The following is a 20,397-nucleotide window of genomic DNA, read 5'->3' on the forward strand; positions in this document are numbered from 1 at the left end:
ATTTATGTTTGAAAGAAAAAAGTAAATTAATATCTTACTTACTGTTTTTGTCTTGTTTTCTAGTGAATATCTGACAATGCTTAAATGGAGATACATTTACTTGGTAAGCAAAGTGGCTTAAGATATTATGTATTGTAATAGAAAATTGTTATAAAAACGTTTTGTTTTTGCTGGGAATTCTTGTATATATTTCACAGCTATATAATTAATTATAATAACGCACTTTTTGTTGATAAACATGTTAAAAAATACATTAACACATAATAATGTGGCAACAAATCAAATGTGCAGGGACGTGCACAGGGGGGTTGCTCAGGTTGCCCGGGCAACTGCCCATATGCCCTTCTCGACTCAAGTTGCCCTTCCGAGGTGGAAAAAATAAATTTTACTTTTTCTTCGTTTACACTATGCAGCGTTCCTTCGTTACTGTAATTTTAATTAATTACGAAATTTGTATTTTATTTTTAAATTGCTATCCTGTGTTCCTGGCGCATTCGCGAATTAATGACTCGTTTGAGTCGATTCCTTACAAAGTGTTGCAAATAAAAGAGTCTTTTGAGTCGATTCTTTACAAAGCGAATGGGCCAAACGTTTTAAATTGATTCGCGAATCAGTTTGAATGAATTGTTCAGATCGCTGCAAAAACGGAATCGTTTTACCCGTAACCTATGTAGAAACACGCAGAATATAACCAGTGTTGGGTGACGTGGAAATGAATTTACCAATCTTTTAACTAAAAGCAAAACTTCACACATGTACCCGCCATTACATACACGCGACCTGTTCGTCGTCTCGTCAGACACAGTTAAACGCGTGCAACCTTCAGAAGCATTGTAGCACAGATTGAAGAAAATACATCGATGATTGACGTCTGATTCGCTGTATACTGTACTGTATGATGTAAGTGATTCTCACAAAACACACGTGACATGACAACGTAAGAAAACATGAGTTTTGTCTAAAATCATTTTTATGTAAGTGTAAACTGTCAATGTCCTCAGACCATCTTAGGAGATTCTAACTTTATACATAGTGAATGCAAAACTGTTGTCAGTTTACTTGTCTGATATTTCAGCTATAAGCTACATCAACATTGACACTAGAGTTAATTTGTTAATTTGAAATGCTTGTCTATTCTGTGTTTGTATTCTTTTTTCTGTACTGTTTGTGTGTATGTTGCAGTTTTACACATACTGTAGAAGTGCCCTTCCATAAGTATTCTTCTGTTTGTTGTGTAGTCAAGAAATGTTTAAACATTAAAAGATGAACATGAGACAAAAGTACAGAATCTGTCACATTATTTTTTTTTAATGGTCACTGAGCTGTGTCCTGATTGTTTACACATGAAAAGCATAAAATGTGTAGGATCAGTTTGATTCACTTATGTGCATTTGTGTACAACACACATCACAAGTCAGCATTTAATGCTGTTGTTCTTTGTTGTTAAAGCATACGTATGTGTTGAAACATAAACAAAGGTTAATAAAATGTGACATTCTAAACTTCTGACATACTGATATTTATCTTACCAATTTCTGGTCTCCACAGCAAACAGAAAAATTTTGTTTTTACAGTTCTGATACTTATGGAGGGCACTGTATTGTGTGTGTGTGTGTGTGTGTGTGTGTGTGTGTTTGTTTGTTTGCGTGTGTGTGTTTGTGTGTGTGTTTGCGTTTTTTCATGAGTAACTAGTAACTCGCTACTTACTATTTTCATTGCATACTTTTTACTTCTACTTGAGTAATTATTTATTTAGTTACTTGTACTTTTACTTGAGTAAAGTTTTTGGCTACTCTTTCCACCTCTGTTAAAATCTTCATGAATCTAGGCTGAGTTTGCCTCGTTTAAGCCTTTTGGTAGGCATTAGGCAAACATGTTTGCTGATTTTAATAAAGACCCTGTTATTCTCAGTCCTTCATATAGGCCGTGATTTAAAAAAAAAAAAAATTGGGGGGGTGCCCTTTATTTAGGTCAGAGCAACTGCCCCTAAAAATTCCTGTGCACGTCCCTGCAAATGTGCATTTAAATGCAACAAGCAAAAATAAATAAATAAAGCAAATGCACGGAAAAGAAACGAGGAATAAAAGAAACACCGCGATTAAAAAAATCAGATCGCATACTTTGTAATAATTGAAATAAATTATAAAAATCAACAGGTTTATATTTAAAACAAATAAAAAATATCTGCCAGCGGGGTAAGAAAAATAAACTTAATTCTAGTTTCAACTTAATTCAATAATAAACTCAATTTAGGTTTATTTTTCTTACCCCACTGGCAGATATTTTTACTTGTTTTAAGCCTTAACCTATTACATTTTAGAATTTATTTCAGTAAACAAGACTTAAATTCTAAGCCACTTTGCTTATTAAGTAAATGTATCTCGATTTAAGAATTATTTTTTAACTCGAAAACATTAAGAAAATACTAAGTAAACGAACAAATTGGGATGTTCAAAACACTTAAATATTTTTTTTCACTCTACCCTTCATATTACAGCTGTCGAAAAACCACAGCAAGGTTGACAGACCCGGAAGCCATGATACATTAGCAGTTTTTAAAATAAGTTAAATCTAGAATCCTTATTGGTTTTAGATACTTTAAAGCAATGAATGATCTTCTTTCTTTTGAATTGATTTGGTATTATGGAGGAGCTCTGTGTCTGGTTATTGAAGATGATTTGTTCTTTGCTCCTATGTTGGCTTATTTTTTTGTTATTTCCGTTACTATATATATTTTTTTCTTTGTTTTTTCTGATTTGAGGTTATGAAAATGTTTTAATTTGTAATAAAGGTTTTTTGAAAATTCTAAATTCTCTCTATCTCTCTCTCTCTCATGAGCGTGGATCAGATCCTGCATTAAAACATGAACTTCTGATTTGCTAGCTCAACGTTCTACCTCTGGGTTATACAATGAGAACGTATAGAGTTAAATGCCCGCTAGCCTCCACCCCAAAAGCCAGCGCCTTCGCCGGCTCCCCCTTTGGCTGCGTCTATTCCGGTATCGCTTCTCGGCCTTTTGGCTAAGATCAAGTGTAGTATCTGTTCTTATCAGTTTAATGTCTGATACGTCTCCTATCCGGGGACTATATGTTAAATGGATTTTTGACCTTCGGAAATGGAAGCGGAGCTTGCTCCTTCCACTCCATGCATCAACATGGTATTGCAGTGTTTCCATGAATGGTGCGCTCCCCATCTCGGGGATAAATAAGTCAAGTATAAAAAAAGAATTTGCTTCTTTTGTGCGTGAATGACGGTGTTTTTTCTAATCCGTGTGTTTTAAAATTGCTGTGATTTCGTTGGCTTTATTGGTTTAACGAAAAGCTTGCGTGGAAATGAACACGCTGATAAAGAAATGTTTTTGTAATGTATTTAATTAATTTCTTTACAAGTTTGCGGAGGTGATACGAGGACGAATTAAACATCCTCGACACAGCTGAAGGCGCAACAAAAGCGAACGAGACCGATTGGAATGTTAAAAACACCTGAAAACTTTTTTCACTACCCTTCATACTACAGCTGTCGAAAAACCACAGCAACGTCGACAGACCTGGAAGCATAGCTGTACTTGTTTAATTCACAACGACAACGGGTAAGTCATTGAGCCCTGTGTTTTTATTTATCCACGTTCTAAAATTGCTATGCTTTCGTTGTTTCTTGATTGCTCTGTACATTTCTTTGTTTCTATTCCACGTAAAGTTACTTTGTAATAACGAAACCATATATTTGAATGCGCAATTTAAATCCATTTGATTTAAATTGTTTCACATATTTCACTCTACACGGTTCAACCGGGCTGGAAACGGAATAAAAACAGGGTAGATCTCGAAGAATGTTTGGTCTCAGACGTGGCTTCGTGCGCTTTCCACCTGGTCACACACAGTAAATGAAATGTTAGTCGGACGGCCTCCGGGGGCGCCGTCGATGTGATCGGTCACAGGAAGATGCGGCCGTCTGGCCTCAAAGGGTGTCGCTCATACTTACCTGGCAGGGGAGACACCATGATCATGAAGGTGGTTCACCCAGGGCGAGGCTCAGCCATTGCACTCCGGTTGGGCTGACCCTTTGCGAATTCCCCAAATGTGGGAATCTCGACTGCAAAATTTCTGATAGTGGGGGACTGCGTTCGCGCTCTCCCCTGACCTTTGTGTTAAAAATAGATTCGCTTGTCGTTTTACGTAAAATCCAAGAGACGTCTAACCACGGCCCAAGAATACATTAGTCATCAAAAAAGCGGCTATTCAACGACTACATAACTTTTAATAGACAGCGAATAAGTGTCTAGGCTAAAACAAGGCTGTATTTGGGCTGTCAGTGAAAATCTAATAGCCGTTTGACCATTCCAAACGAATAGACTAGCCATTAAATAGAACCACAATCAAACGGCTACATGTCTAAGAGCACAAAATAATGCTTAGATGATTCTTTTACTTCCAATATAAGAGGTTCTCGGGAATGGCAATCATCCAAACTAATAAATTATAAAGGCTTTTATAAGAAAATGACAACAGTTAAACAACCTAGACAGCGTTGGGCAATACAAAATGCTAATAAATACAAGACAAATTGAAATATTGTACATGCATGTACATTAAACAAGCCAACAAATCTGCCAATGGGCTACGACAATTTTTCTTGAATTAAGTGTTTATATCTAGATTTGTTTCTTACCCCTTTGGCAGATTTATTTGCTTGTTTTAAGCCCAAATTCTGAGTTTTTTCTCCCTAAAGGCTAGGTTTATTTTCTTAGGGCATTTTGCTCATCAAAAAATGCATCTTATTTTAAGACTTTCTAGATATTTGTATAGTTAAAACAGTTCGAAATAACAAGTAAGAAATGATTTTTTGCAATGTATTCATTCATTCGCTACCCTTCATACTACAGCTGTCGAAAAACCACAGCAACGTCGACAGACCTGGAAGCGTAGCTGTATTTGTTTAACTCACAAAGACAACGGGTAAAGTATTTTCTTGATTACCTAAATGACTTGCTGTAAGAAAATAAGTTTAGGTTTAAGGGGGGGAAATACAGTTTAAAGGGATATTTCAATTTATGATGATAATTCTGTCATCATTTACTCATGCATACAGGCTTACAACAACACGAGGATTAGTTTTTTTCTGAGTAACACAAAAGAAGGTATTTTGAGGAATGATGGTAAACCCACAGCAGATAGTCACCATTGACTTCCATAGTAGGAATAAAAAAATATGATGGAATTTAATAGGTACCATCAACCGTGTGCTAACCATCACTTTGCAAAATATTTTCTTCATCATTTATCACGATACTTCCAAAATATTTTTTCCTACTAAGTCAATATTTCATTATTTGCTTTACAAGCTTAAAAATGATGGTGACAGGATTCCATGGTAATCACAAACAGGTAAACAAGTAAAATAATCACTATTTACTTTTAAAAGCATTTTGAAAATTGCTTGCTTATGCTGGGAGTAAAGGTATTTCATGCAAAAGGTATTTCCTCTTTAAAAGGTAATGTATGCTTCTTTTAAAGCTGACACATTTGCCACATTAAAATAACAGAAATGTGTACTGTTTAAACTTTTTGGAGCCGGTGTGTCTGTGTTCTTGGGGCACACATCTACATGTAAAAGCAGAATTGCTTATTATTCTTCTCTATTTCTTGTATAGGTCAATTATGAGTGAAGAACCGTTCACCAAATGAAGACCGCAGCCAGGTGACGGGATCCTGTGGTAATCACAAACAGGTAAACCAGTAAAATAATCATCATTTAATGTTAAAATAATTTTGAAAATTGAAGTTCTGTGTGTTCTTATTGTACTTTATTTATTTCTGCAGGTAAGCACCATACCGTAAGCTTCATTCCCTTTATAACAGGTAAGGTTCATACTGTTTTATTCTTTTGTACTGTTTTATTCGTACTGTTTTAAATCATTCAGTAAATGCAAAGTTAAACTGATGTGTTTTTAATCTAGATTTAAAAGTGTCTACTGTTGAAGCACATCTGATCTCTTCTGAAAGCTGATAATAACTGAATGCTGAGGCACCTTGTTTTGAGTGAACCCTTGTTTTTTCTAAATGACCTGATCCTATTGATCCGAGTAATCGGTTTCATATTCGATTAGCATATCTGTCATGTATTGTAGCCATGAAGTGGTTTTTAAACAAGAAACAGTACTTTTTAAATCCATTGACCATTGCAATAATCGGCCCTGCTGGTGATGAAAGCATGAACAAGTTTCTCTAAGTCCTGTCTTGAGACAAAACCTCTAATTCTGGCAATATTTCTGAGATGGTAGTAAAAGCAGAATTCCTTATTATTTTTCTCTATCTCAGGCTCTACGGCATATATGTCATGATTTTATTTGTCTATTTATATGTCTATTTACAAGGACTGCCTTGGCCAAATGTTATTGTTAATTAATATTGAAGCAGTTATTTAACATAGGTCCTTTGAGTAGTGATTTGTGTAATGATCCATATATCTATTTTTATGTATATTTTTAACTTAGGAATGTGATTTTAAAGCTCATATTTGTTATTGTATGACACCTCTCATGTTATGAAAGTAAAAAATAAATGTATTTTCTGATGTCTTGCATTTCTGTTTTTAAACTGTTAATCCTTATCAAGTGCTATACATTAGAAAGTGGATATAGAGTGAAATGCACACGGTGAATAATGAACGCAGACCTTCAGTGCCGGACCTCTGACCCGCTAACCTCCATCCCGACAGCCAGCGCCTTCTCCGGATGCCATTGCGGTATCCCTTCTCGGCTTTTTGGGTAAGATCGAGTGGACACCGGGGACTACACGTTTAAATGGATTTTTGACCTTCGGCTATGGAAGCGAGGCTTGTTCCGTCCACTCCGTGCATCGACTCTGGCGCTTTCCGGGGACAAATAAGGTGAGTTTAAAATCAGAGTTTGCTTCTTTAGTGCGTGGTTGCCAGTTTGTTTGCCAGTCCGTGGTCCATAATACGTTCCGCGTTCGTGGTCTCTCCATCGCTCAGTACTTTTCTGTGTTTCTATTTTACGTAAAGCTAACACCAAAACGATTGTGGAAGGCGCTATATAGATTGTTCTCAAAGAAAAAAAACGAGAAACAAACCCATGTGAATATGGGTCAAATTATCTAGGCGGAGCACTTCGTTCAAAGAAAAACGCAACAGAATTGTTTGCGTTGAACAAAGACAATGGTGCCTGCAGACATCGAATGTGTATTGTGGATAAAAAATGGCCAGTGGAGTGGGACAATTTTTCTTGAATTAAGTGTTTATGGGAAAAGTTCACGAATTTTTTCTTACCCTGTAGTCAGATTTATTTGCTTGTTTTAAGCATAAAATAACAGGAGAAGAAATTGTGTAGGGGGAGCAGAGGGTTTTTTTTCGTTCAAAGAAAAGCAGCGTGGCACGAATGAATGTTTGGCTGAAATGCTATCGTAATTTCCCCCTTAATTTTCCTTACAAACATGAAACCAGAGAGAAGGGTCAGTTGGCATCGAATTGCACCTTGTATTCGGTGATTGATTGAGGAAAAATATGCGTATGTGTATATATATACTTGTTTTGTTGAACAGAGACAATGGCCGCGTGCTCCAGCGTCACCTATATGCCTATTTCACAAAATGGCGGCTTTGACCGGAAGTAGGGAAAACATCGTTCAGGTTGCACCACTACGATGGCCACTCAATATAGTATGGACTGACAGCTGCTTTGTTTTCTCCTACACATGAATTTACTTGTAAAAATAACAATAACAGATATTGTCGATTGGTGTTATATTATTTTTTTAGCATTTCGTATTATCAAAATATATCATATGTTAGACAGCTTATCAATTTTAAATAAAATAACGAGACATACATAACTATTCGTGTCTGCTCCCGTTTATTGTAATGAGTGTGCACATTTGGAGAAATACTTAGACATTTTACTTCTTATTTCTTTAGACTGAATAATTATTTCTTATTAATTCCAAAGTATGCGACCCGATGATCTAATCGTGGTGTATGTGCTATTCCTCGTTTGTTTGCCTGCATCCATTGCTTTACGGCTTGCTTGTTGCGTTTAAATGCACATTTGATTTCTTTACCAGCATTGGATTTAGACCATTCAATGAGAAGAGTTAACAGCGTTTATTATGATTGATAAGCCCTCAACGGAGAATGAGGTCGGCATACATTAAAAGCCTTATTTTGTTTTTATCGTGTGCCTTCCAAAATGTATGCGACGAAACTTAAATCACGCAAAATATGAATGGTAACTAGACGTGCTTGTTGTGTGCAAGGAGTGCATTTATTTGTAAACTTTTGCTAAATCAAAATGGTTTATTTGTATTTGCTTTTTACCTGGGTTTTATCAGGTTCGCAGTCGGGACATTTTTAATCCATAGTGTATGCATAATTAATTTCAAAGAAATAAGAAGTAAAATGTGTAAGTATTCCTCAAAATGTGCTTTGGACTAAGTCCCCCGTCATCACAGCAAACGGGAGCAGACCCGAATAGGTATGTCTAGTTATTTTATTAAAAATTTCCAGCCGTCTGTAAATTTATGTTTGAAAGAAAAAAGTAAATTAATATCTTACTTACTGTTTTTGTCTTGTTTTATAGTGAATATCTGACAATGCTTAAATGGAGATACATTTACTTGGTAAGCAAAGTGGCTTAAGATATTATGTATTGTAATAGAAAATTGTTATAAAAACGTTTTGTTTTTGCTGGGAATTCTTGTATATATTTCACAGCTATATAATTAATTATAATAACGCACTTTTTGTTGATAAACATGTTAAAAAATACATTAACACATAATAATGTGGCAACAAATCAAATGTGCATTTAAATGCAACAAGCAAAAATAAATAAATAAAGCAAATGCACGGAAAAGAAACGAGGAATAAAAGAAACACCGCGATTAAAAAAATCAGATCGCATACTTTGTAATAATTGAAATAAATTATAAAAATCAACAGGTTTATATTTAAAACAAATAAAAAATATCTGCCAGCGGGGTAAGAAAAATAAACTTAATTCTAGTTTCAACTTAATTCAATAATAAACTCAATTTAGGTTTATTTTTCTTACCCCACTGGCAGATATTTTTACTTGTTTTAAGCCTTAACCTATTACATTTTAGAATTTATTTCAGTAAACAAGACTTAAATTCTAAGCCACTTTGCTTATTAAGTAAATGTATCTCGATTTAAGAATTATTTTTTAACTCGAAAACATTAAGAAAATACTAAGTAAACGAACAAATTGGGATGTTCAAAACACTTAAATATTTTTTTTCACTCTACCCTTCATATTACAGCTGTCGAAAAACCACAGCAACGTTGACAGACCCGGAAGCCATGATACATTAGCAGTTTTTAAAATAAGTTAAATCTAGAATCCTTATTGGTTTTAGATACTTTAAAGCAATGAATGATCTTCTTTCTTTTGAATTGATTTGGTATTATGGAGGAGCTCTGTGTCTGGTTATTGAAGATGATTTGTTCTTTGCTCCTATGTTGGCTTATTTTTTTGTTATTTCCGTTACTATATATATTTTTTTCTTTGTTTTTTCTGATTTGAGGTTATGAAAATGTTTTAATTTGTAATAAAGGTTTTTTGAAAATTCTAAATTCTCTCTATCTCTCTCTCTCTCATGAGCGTGGATCAGATCCTGCATTAAAACATGAACTTCTGATTTGCTAGCTCAACGTTCTACCTCTGGGTTATACAATGAGAACGTATAGAGTTAAATGCCCGCTAGCCTCCACCCCAAAAGCCAGCGCCTTCGCCGGCTCCCCCTTTGGCTGCGTCTATTCCGGTATCGCTTCTCGGCCTTTTGGCTAAGATCAAGTGTAGTATCTGTTCTTATCAGTTTAATGTCTGATACGTCTCCTATCCGGGGACTATATGTTAAATGGATTTTTGACCTTCGGAAATGGAAGCGGAGCTTGCTCCTTCCACTCCATGCATCAACATGGTATTGCAGTGTTTCCATGAATGGTGCGCTCCCCATCTCGGGGATAAATAAGTCAAGTATAAAAAAAGAATTTGCTTCTTTTGTGCGTGAATGACGGTGTTTTTTCTAATCCGTGTGTTTTAAAATTGCTGTGATTTCGTTGGCTTTATTGGTTTAACGAAAAGCTTGCGTGGAAATGAACACGCTGATAAAGAAATGTTTTTGTAATGTATTTAATTAATTTCTTTACAAGTTTGCGGAGGTGATACGAGGACGAATTAAACATCCTCGACACAGCTGAAGGCGCAACAAAAGCGAACGAGACCGATTGGAATGTTAAAAACACCTGAAAACTTTTTTCACTACCCTTCATACTACAGCTGTCGAAAAACCACAGCAACGTCGACAGACCTGGAAGCATAGCTGTACTTGTTTAATTCACAACGACAACGGGTAAGTCATTGAGCCCTGTGTTTTTATTTATCCACGTTCTAAAATTGCTATGCTTTCGTTGTTTCTTGATTGCTCTGTACATTTCTTTGTTTCTATTCCACGTAAAGTTACTTTGTAATAACGAAACCATATATTTGAATGCGCAATTTAAATCCATTTGATTTAAATTGTTTCACATATTTCACTCTACACGGTTCAACCGGGCTGGAAACGGAATAAAAACAGGGTAGATCTCGAAGAATGTTTGGTCTCAGACGTGGCTTCGTGCGCTTTCCACCTGGTCACACACAGTAAATGAAATGTTAGTCGGACGGCCTCCGGGGGCGCCGTCGATGTGATCGGTCACAGGAAGATGCGGCCGTCTGGCCTCAAAGGGTGTCGCTCATACTTACCTGGCAGGGGAGACACCATGATCATGAAGGTGGTTCACCCAGGGCGAGGCTCAGCCATTGCACTCCGGTTGGGCTGACCCTTTGCGAATTCCCCAAATGTGGGAATCTCGACTGCAAAATTTCTGATAGTGGGGGACTGCGTTCGCGCTCTCCCCTGACCTTTGTGTTAAAAATAGATTCGCTTGTCGTTTTACGTAAAATCCAAGAGACGTCTAACCACGGCCCAAGAATACATTAGTCATCAAAAAAGCGGCTATTCAACGACTACATAACTTTTAATAGACAGCGAATAAGTGTCTAGGCTAAAACAAGGCTGTATTTGGGCTGTCAGTGAAAATCTAATAGCCGTTTGACCATTCCAAACGAATAGACTAGCCATTAAATAGAACCACAATCAAACGGCTACATGTCTAAGAGCACAAAATAATGCTTAGATGATTCTTTTACTTCCAATATAAGAGGTTCTCGGGAATGGCAATCATCCAAACTAATAAATTATAAAGGCTTTTATAAGAAAATGACAACAGTTAAACAACCTAGACAGCGTTGGGCAATACAAAATGCTAATAAATACAAGACAAATTGAAATATTGTACATGCATGTACATTAAACAAGCCAACAAATCTGCCAATGGGCTACGACAATTTTTCTTGAATTAAGTGTTTATATCTAGATTTGTTTCTTACCCCTTTGGCAGATTTATTTGCTTGTTTTAAGCCCAAATTCTGAGTTTTTTCTCCCTAAAGGCTAGGTTTATTTTCTTAGGGCATTTTGCTCATCAAAAAATGCATCTTATTTTAAGACTTTCTAGATATTTGTATAGTTAAAACAGTTCGAAATAACAAGTAAGAAATGATTTTTTGCAATGTATTCATTCATTCGCTACCCTTCATACTACAGCTGTCGAAAAACCACAGCAACGTCGACAGACCTGGAAGCGTAGCTGTATTTGTTTAACTCACAAAGACAACGGGTAAAGTATTTTCTTGATTACCTAAATGACTTGCTGTAAGAAAATAAGTTTAGGTTTAAGGGGGGGAAATACAGTTTAAAGGGATATTTCAATTTATGATGATAATTCTGTCATCATTTACTCATGCATACAGGCTTACAACAACACGAGGATTAGTTTTTTTCTGAGTAACACAAAAGAAGGTATTTTGAGGAATGATGGTAAACCCACAGCAGATAGTCACCATTGACTTCCATAGTAGGAATAAAAAAATATGATGGAATTTAATAGGTACCATCAACCGTGTGCTAACCATCACTTTGCAAAATATTTTCTTCATCATTTATCACGATACTTCCAAAATATTTTTTCCTACTAAGTCAATATTTCATTATTTGCTTTACAAGCTTAAAAATGATGGTGACAGGATTCCATGGTAATCACAAACAGGTAAACAAGTAAAATAATCACTATTTACTTTTAAAAGCATTTTGAAAATTGCTTGCTTATGCTGGGAGTAAAGGTATTTCATGCAAAAGGTATTTCCTCTTTAAAAGGTAATGTATGCTTCTTTTAAAGCTGACACATTTGCCACATTAAAATAACAGAAATGTGTACTGTTTAAACTTTTTGGAGCCGGTGTGTCTGTGTTCTTGGGGCACGCATCTACATGTAAAAGCAGAATTGCTTATTATTCTTCTCTATTTCTTGTATAGGTCAATTATGAGTGAAGAACCGTTCACCAAATGAAGACCGCAGCCAGGTGACGGGATCCTGTGGTAATCACAAACAGGTAAACCAGTAAAATAATCATCATTTAATGTTAAAATAATTTTGAAAATTGAAGTTCTGTGTGTTCTTATTGTACTTTATTTATTTCTGCAGGTAAGCACCATACCGTAAGCTTCATTCCCTTTATAACAGGTAAGGTTCATACTGTTTTATTCTTTTGTACTGTTTTATTCGTACTGTTTTAAATCATTCAGTAAATGCAAAGTTAAACTGATGTGTTTTTAATCTAGATTTAAAAGTGTCTACTGTTGAAGCACATCTGATCTCTTCTGAAAGCTGATAATAACTGAATGCTGAGGCACCTTGTTTTGAGTGAACCCTTGTTTTTTTCTAAATGACCTGATCCTATTGATCCGAGTAATCGGTTTCATATTCGATTAGCATATCTGTCATGTATTGTAGCCATGAAGTGGTTTTTAAACAAGAAACAGTACTTTTTAAATCCATTGACCATTGCAATAATCGGCCCTGCTGGTGATGAAAGCATGAACAAGTTTCTCTAAGTCCTGTCTTGAGACAAAACCTCTAATTCTGGCAATATTTCTGAGATGGTAGTAAAAGCAGAATTCCTTATTATTTTTCTCTATCTCAGGCTCTACGGCATATATGTCATGATTTTATTTGTCTATTTATATGTCTATTTACAAGGACTGCCTTGGCCAAATGTTATTGTTAATTAATATTGAAGCAGTTATTTAACATAGGTCCTTTGAGTAGTGATTTGTGTAATGATCCATATATCTATTTTTATGTATATTTTTAACTTAGGAATGTGATTTTAAAGCTCATATTTGTTATTGTATGACACCTCTCATGTTATGAAAGTAAAAAATAAATGTATTTTCTGATGTCTTGCATTTCTGTTTTTAAACTGTTAATCCTTATCAAGTGCTATACATTAGAAAGTGGATATAGAGTGAAATGCACACGGTGAATAATGAACGCAGACCTTCAGTGCCGGACCTCTGACCCGCTAACCTCCATCCCGACAGCCAGCGCCTTCTCCGGATGCCATTGCGGTATCCCTTCTCGGCTTTTTGGGTAAGATCGAGTGGACACCGGGGACTACACGTTTAAATGGATTTTTGACCTTCGGCTATGGAAGCGAGGCTTGTTCCGTCCACTCCGTGCATCGACTCTGGCGCTTTCCGGGGACAAATAAGGTGAGTTTAAAATCAGAGTTTGCTTCTTTAGTGCGTGGTTGCCAGTTTGTTTGCCAGTCCGTGGTCCATAATACGTTCCGCGTTCGTGGTCTCTCCATCGCTCAGTACTTTTCTGTGTTTCTATTTTACGTAAAGCTAACACCAAAACGATTGTGGAAGGCGCTATATAGATTGTTCTCAAAGAAAAAAAACGAGAAACAAACCCATGTGAATATGGGTCAAATTATCTAGGCGGAGCACTTCGTTCAAAGAAAAACGCAACAGAATTGTTTGCGTTGAACAAAGACAATGGTGCCTGCAGACATCGAATGTGTATTGTGGATAAAAAATGGCCAGTGGGGTGGGACAATTTTTCTTGAATTAAGTGTTTATGGGAAAAGTTCACGAATTTTTTCTTACCCTGTAGTCAGATTTATTTGCTTGTTTTAAGCATAAAATAACAGGAGAAGAAATTGTGTAGGGGGAGCAGAGGGTTTTTTTTCGTTCAAAGAAAAGCAGCGTGGCACGAATGAATGTTTGGCTGAAATGCTATCGTAATTTCCCCCTTAATTTTCCTTACAAACATGAAACCAGAGAGAAGGGTCAGTTGGCATCGAATTGCACCTTGTATTCGGTGATTGATTGAGGAAAAATATGCGTATGTGTATATATATACTTGTTTTGTTGAACAGAGACAATGGCCGCGTGCTCCAGCGTCACCTATATGCCTATTTCACAAAATGGCGGCTTTGACCGGAAGTAGGGAAAACATCGTTCAGGTTGCACCACTACGATGGCCACTCAATATAGTATGGACTGACAGCTGCTTTGTTTTCTCCTACACATGAATTTACTTGTAAAAATAACAATAACAGATATTGTCGATTGGTGTTATATTATTTTTTTAGCATTTCGTATTATCAAAATATATCATATGTTAGACAGCTTATCAATTTTAAATAAAATAACGAGACATACATAACTATTCGTGTCTGCTCCCGTTTATTGTAATGAGTGTGCACATTTGGAGAAATACTTAGACATTTTACTTCTTATTTCTTTAGACTGAATAATTATTTCTTATTAATTCCAAAGTATGCGACCCGATGATCTAATCGTGGTGTATGTGCTATTCCTCGTTTGTTTGCCTGCATCCATTGCTTTACGGCTTGCTTGTTGCGTTTAAATGCACATTTGATTTCTTTACCAGCATTGGATTTAGACCATTCAATGAGAAGAGTTACCAGCGTTTATTATGATTGATAAGCCCTCAACGGAGAATGAGGTCGGCATACATTAAAAGCCTTATTTTGTTTTTATCGTGTGCCTTCCAAAATGTATGCGACGAAACTTAAATCACGCAAAATATGAATGGTAACTAGACGTGCTTGTTGTGTGCAAGGAGTGCATTTATTTGTAAACTTTTGCTAAATCAAAATGGTTTATTTGTATTTGCTTTTTACCTGGGTTTTATCAGGTTCGCAGTCGGGACATTTTTAATCCATAGTGTATGCATAATTAATTTCAAAGAAATAAGAAGTAAAATGTGTAAGTATTCCTCAAAATGTGCTTTGGACTAAGTCCCCCGTCATCACAGCAAACGGGAGCAGACCCGAATAGGTATGTCTAGTTATTTTATTAAAAATTTCCAGCCGTCTGTAAATTTATGTTTGAAAGAAAAAAGTAAATTAATATCTTACTTACTGTTTTTGTCTTGTTTTCTAGTGAATATCTGACAATGCTTAAATGGAGATACATTTACTTGGTAAGCAAAGTGGCTTAAGATATTATGTATTGTAATAGAAAATTGTTATAAAAACGTTTTGTTTTTGCTGGGAATTCTTGTATATATTTCACAGCTATATAATTAATTATAATAACGCACTTTTTGTTGATAAACATGTTAAAAAATACATTAACACATAATAATGTGGCAACAAATCAAATGTGCATTTAAATGCAACAAGCAAAAATAAATAAATAAAGCAAATGCACGGAAAAGAAACGAGGAATAAAAGAAACACCGCGATTAAAAAAATCAGATCGCATACTTTGTAATAATTGAAATAAATTATAAAAATCAACAGGTTTATATTTAAAACAAATAAAAAATATCTGCCAGCGGGGTAAGAAAAATAAACTTAATTCTAGTTTCAACTTAATTCAATAATAAACTCAATTTAGGTTTATTTTTCTTACCCCACTGGCAGATATTTTTACTTGTTTTAAGCCTTAACCTATTACATTTTAGAATTTATTTCAGTAAACAAGACTTAAATTCTAAGCCACTTTGCTTATTAAGTAAATGTATCTCGATTTAAGAATTATTTTTTAACTCGAAAACATTAAGAAAATACTAAGTAAACGAACAAATTGGGATGTTCAAAACACTTAAATATTTTTTTCACTCTACCCTTCATATTACAGCTGTCGAAAAACCACAGCAACGTTGACAGACCCGGAAGCCATGATACATTAGCAGTTTTTAAAATAAGTTAAATCTAGAATCCTTATTGGTTTTAGATACTTTAAAGCAATGAATGATCTTCTTTCTTTTGAATTGATTTGGTATTATGGAGGAGCTCTGTGTCTGGTTATTGAAGATGATTTGTTCTTTGCTCCTATGTTGGCTTATTTTTTTGTTATTTCCGTTACTATATATATTTTTTTCTTTGTTTTTTCTGATTTGAGGTTATGAAAATGTTTTAATTTGTAATAAAGGTTTTTTGAAAATTCTAAATTCTCTCTATCTCTCTCTCTCTCATGAGCGTGGATCAGATCCTGCATTAAAACATGAACTTCTGATTTGCTAGCTCAACGTTCTACCTCTGGGTTATACAATGAGAACGTATAGAGTTAAATGCCCGCTAGCCTCCACCCCAAAAGCCAGCGCCTTCGCCGGCTCCCCCTTTGGCTGCGTCTATTCCGGTATCGCTTCTCGGCCTTTTGGCTAAGATCACGTGTGGTTCTAATGGCTACGTCCGGAAACGATGCGCCCTTGCCGGCCTTTATGGTGCGGTTGAAGAATACAGTTCGTGTGGAAATGAAGACAGATGCTGATTTGATGGTGAAACAACGCTTTGGACGGGACTTCTTTGTAATGCAGATTTTGCGAGGACTTTTTAAGGTACCTGTTTCAGCTATTTTTTGTCTGCAAGAGTTTACGACTGCTGGTTTTTTGGATTTAACTTTCTGCTCGTTAAAAGACTGTGTGGCATTTTTTGAAAGTTGGAACAAGACGACGGATAACGTGTTACTGAATGGACTGTTAATTCGCCCAGCTTTTGTTCAGGACTATATACCTCTAACCATTCACCTGTATAACCCGTTTGTTGAAGATGGAGATGTTTTAGCTTTTTTGGCACGTCATTGTGAAGTTGTGAGAGGTGGAGAGCGCTTAAAAGACCGTTTTGGGATCTGGACGGGAAAGCGAAGATTTTTGGTGAAATTGAAACCTGATCCATTCGCCCCAGGTGGCTTAAATCACCCCCCGGGCAGCTTTTCGATCGGCTCTAATAAGGGCTTTCTACACTATCCTGGACAACCTATGTACTGCAGAAAGTGTGGCAGTAGAGGCCACGTGAAGGCGGATTGTAAAGGAGAGAGATGCAGATTTTGTGGGGGATTAGACCATCGAGCGGATACGTGCTCAGCGCCAAAGCACTGCAGTTTATGTGGTAGTGAGGAGCACCTGTTTCGCACGTGTCCAGCTAGGAAGAAAAGCTATGCAAGTCTGTTTCAGGAGGGGATTGAATTACAGCCGGCCTTACATGTGAGGCCTTCAGATGCACCAGGGCCATCAAACATTACAGCGCATTCTATGGACACGGTGGGGGCAGCTGATGAGGCGCAGGTGGTCAGAGTGAGTGTTACTAATGAAGAGCCAATTAGTACAATCAGCAGCGGAATTCCAGCAGAGGCAGCTGCGGTCCCCTGCCTCCAGGTGGCAGTGTTGTCAGATATGGTACAAGTGGGATCGGAGTCTGTGGTGGAGGAGCGGCCTTGGTCTGAGATAGATATCGACGAAGTGGTCTCTCAAGTCACGTCTGAACCACAGTCACAGGCCCCCCAGGATGCCTCGCTAGCTTTGGACCTGTCAAAGTATACCTGGTCACAACTGGATGCGTTGGACATAATGATGGCAGAACAGGACCAGGATTCTGATCATTCTGAGTGTCGACCTCGTCGACGTGCTGCGGTCAATACAGATGGGAAAAACGAAGGGTCAGAGCGCAAATTTAGTAGGAGTGAAAATTATGTTTCTTCAGCACAAAGTGCTCCTTCTTCAAATGTTGCAGACAATCCAGATGAAGGACAATCTCCAGGATGGACTGAAGTGTCAAATAAAAAGGGTAGGGGGGGTTCTGTTGGGCGTGGGGTGGGCAGGGGGACTTTAAATTGAGATGAGTGAACTTTTAGTTGCTTCCCTTAATGTGAGGGGTCTAAAGATGAAGCAGAGGAGGGGGGCCTTTTTCAGCTCACTTAATTTCATGTCTTTTGATGTTTTGTTTTTACAAGAATGTCATTTACAGTCTGAAGAAGACGAGGTTTTGTTTTCGAAGGAGTGGGACAAGGGGCCTTCTTTTTGGTGTGTAGGAAATGTGAAGGCTGATGGGGTGGGGATTTTGTTTAATTCTTGGGATTTTATAATTGAAAATTGTGTTAAGGTAATCCCAGGTAGAATTTTACGTTTGGATGTAATTTGGAGAGGGGCAAAGCTGAGACTTATTAATGTGTATGCTCCCAGTAAACGTTTTGAAAGGGTGGGGTTTTTTTAATAATCTAAGGCCTTTTTTCTTTACAAATCGGGTAATTTTTTGGGGAGGGGATTTAAACACCTCATTGGATACTGAAGCAACAGGGGAAGTGGGCCAGCTTGTGAAAACTTTTGGTTTTCGGGATTCTTTTCGGGTAATGGGGGATGGGTCTGAGGGTTTTACATGGATGAATAGTAGAGGAGATGCTTCTCGTATTGACTACTTATTTGTCCAGCAAAGTGTAAAACTCAAAGAATTTTTTAGTTGGCCATGTTGGATATCAGATCACTGTTTAGTGGGAATTAAAGTAGAAATTCTGTGTACACAAAGAGGGAGAGGGCCCTGGAGGTTTAATACATCTTTCCTTCAGGATCCTTCTTTCTGTCAAATTTTTGAGCACTTATACATTGCTTGGAGGAACATACGGGGACTTTTTGAGTCTCAGTCTGCTTGGTGGGAGGGTGTGAAATCAAGATTAGCCAACCTGTGTCGATGGTGGGGGGAGGCTAAAGCTAAGGGGAAGCGCAGGCTCATCCAAAACTGGACGTGTGAGTTGCAAAAATGTTGGGCTCAGGGGATACATGGCACGGTTGGGTGGGAAGTTGAATACCAAGCCCTTAAAGAAGAGATTAGTGGGTTTTTTAACAAAGAGGCTGAGACGTTCCTGTTAGAAGCAGGATACAAAAAGCAGGTGCTGGATGAGAGACCCTCTAAGTATTTCTTTGCCTCTGTGAGGAAAAGACAAAGTACGCATTTTATAGGGGAGTTAAAGGGGAGTGTTGGGGTTGTCTCTCAGTCAGCAGATTTACTAAAGACAGCTGCCTGCTTTTATAAGCAGTTATTTTCCCCGCAGGGTGTTTTAGGTGCTGCAGCTGAGAAATTTTTGGGCTGTTTGGAGGCTTCTCTTACCAAACAGGAAGCGCTAGCACTTGAAGGTGAGATTACAGCACAGGAGCTAGAAGCAGCATTGTGGACCCTTAAGAAAGGGAAGGCCCCAGGCTGCGATGGGTTGCCGGTTGATTTTTATCAATCATTCTGGTCGCTCATTGGGGAAGACCTTTTGGCGGTTTTCAAGGAAAGCTATGCTAAGGGTTTTTTACCTCAGTCATTGAGAACAGGGCATGTCTCCCTATTATATAAAAAGGGAGACAAGACAGATTTAGCCAACTGGAGGCCGATTACTTTGTTAGCAACAGAATATAAGGTGTTAGCTAAGGTGATTGTGTCTCGCATGAAATCTGTTGTGGATAAGGTAGTTCATCCCGACCAGACTGCTGGAGTCCCTGGGAGATCCAGTATTTTCAATCTTACACTGGTCAGGGATGCCATAACGTGGGCCGAACAGAGACAACTCCCATTGGCGATTCTGAGTCTTGACCAGGAGAAGGCGTTCGATAGGGTGAGCCTTCCTTTCTTGTTTAATATCTTGGAGAGAGTAGGTTTCGGGGAGGGAATTAGAGCTTGGGTGAAGTTACTTTATGCGGGTGCCTTTAGCCAAATTAAAATCAATGGGTACTTGTCGGAGCCAGTGGAGCAGCAGAGGGGAGTGAGACAGGGTTGTCCCCTGTCTCCTCTCCTTTACGTCTTTTTTCTAGAGCCTCTAGCGGCTAGTCTCAGGGCATGTGGTGAGATTGGGGGCCTGCATCTCCCGGGTGCCGGGGGTCAGGTGCTTAAAATGTCTGTGTATGCTGATGACATGACGTTATTTCTGTCATCAGAGAGAGGCTTTGTTGCCTCTGAGGAGATTTTAGCGCACTTTTGTTTAGCCACAGGGGCACGAGTCAACATGACAAAGTCATCAGTCATGTTTGTTGGCAAGTGGGCCGGGCGAGAAAAGGCACCTGGTAACTACAGTGTTTGCAAAGACGGGCTAAAGATTTTAGGAGTGCACTTTTACAGGAAAGATTGTGCCAAAAAGAACTGGGACATTCTAATTGGGAAGTTACGTGCAAAGATGAGGCTGTGGTGCACCCG

General features: G+C 37.5%; 4 non-coding genes across 4 annotated transcripts; all 4 read left to right on the forward strand.

The window, feature by feature from the left end:
• Window positions 1–3,000: 3,000 nt before the first annotated feature.
• LOC135766073 (U2 spliceosomal RNA) lies at window positions 3,001–3,191 on the forward strand. The gene has a single exon (XR_010541316.1). It is a non-coding gene; the product is annotated as a U2 spliceosomal RNA (small nuclear RNA).
• Window positions 3,192–3,973: 782 nt separating this feature from the next.
• Window positions 3,974–4,138, forward strand: LOC135766080 (U1 spliceosomal RNA). Its single transcript, XR_010541323.1, has one exon. It is a non-coding gene; the product is annotated as a U1 spliceosomal RNA (small nuclear RNA).
• A 5,660-nt stretch (window positions 4,139–9,798) lies between these two features.
• On the forward strand, window positions 9,799–9,989 carry LOC135766074 (U2 spliceosomal RNA). Its single transcript, XR_010541317.1, has one exon. It is a non-coding gene; the product is annotated as a U2 spliceosomal RNA (small nuclear RNA).
• Window positions 9,990–10,771: 782 nt separating this feature from the next.
• LOC135766081 (U1 spliceosomal RNA) lies at window positions 10,772–10,936 on the forward strand. Its single transcript, XR_010541324.1, has one exon. It is a non-coding gene; the product is annotated as a U1 spliceosomal RNA (small nuclear RNA).
• The last annotated feature ends 9,461 nt before the right edge of the window (window positions 10,937–20,397 follow it).

The sequence above is a fragment of the Paramisgurnus dabryanus genome, chromosome 9 (genome assembly GCF_030506205.2).
Source record: "Paramisgurnus dabryanus chromosome 9, PD_genome_1.1, whole genome shotgun sequence".
Classification (NCBI taxonomy): Eukaryota; Metazoa; Chordata; class Actinopteri; order Cypriniformes; family Cobitidae; genus Paramisgurnus; species Paramisgurnus dabryanus.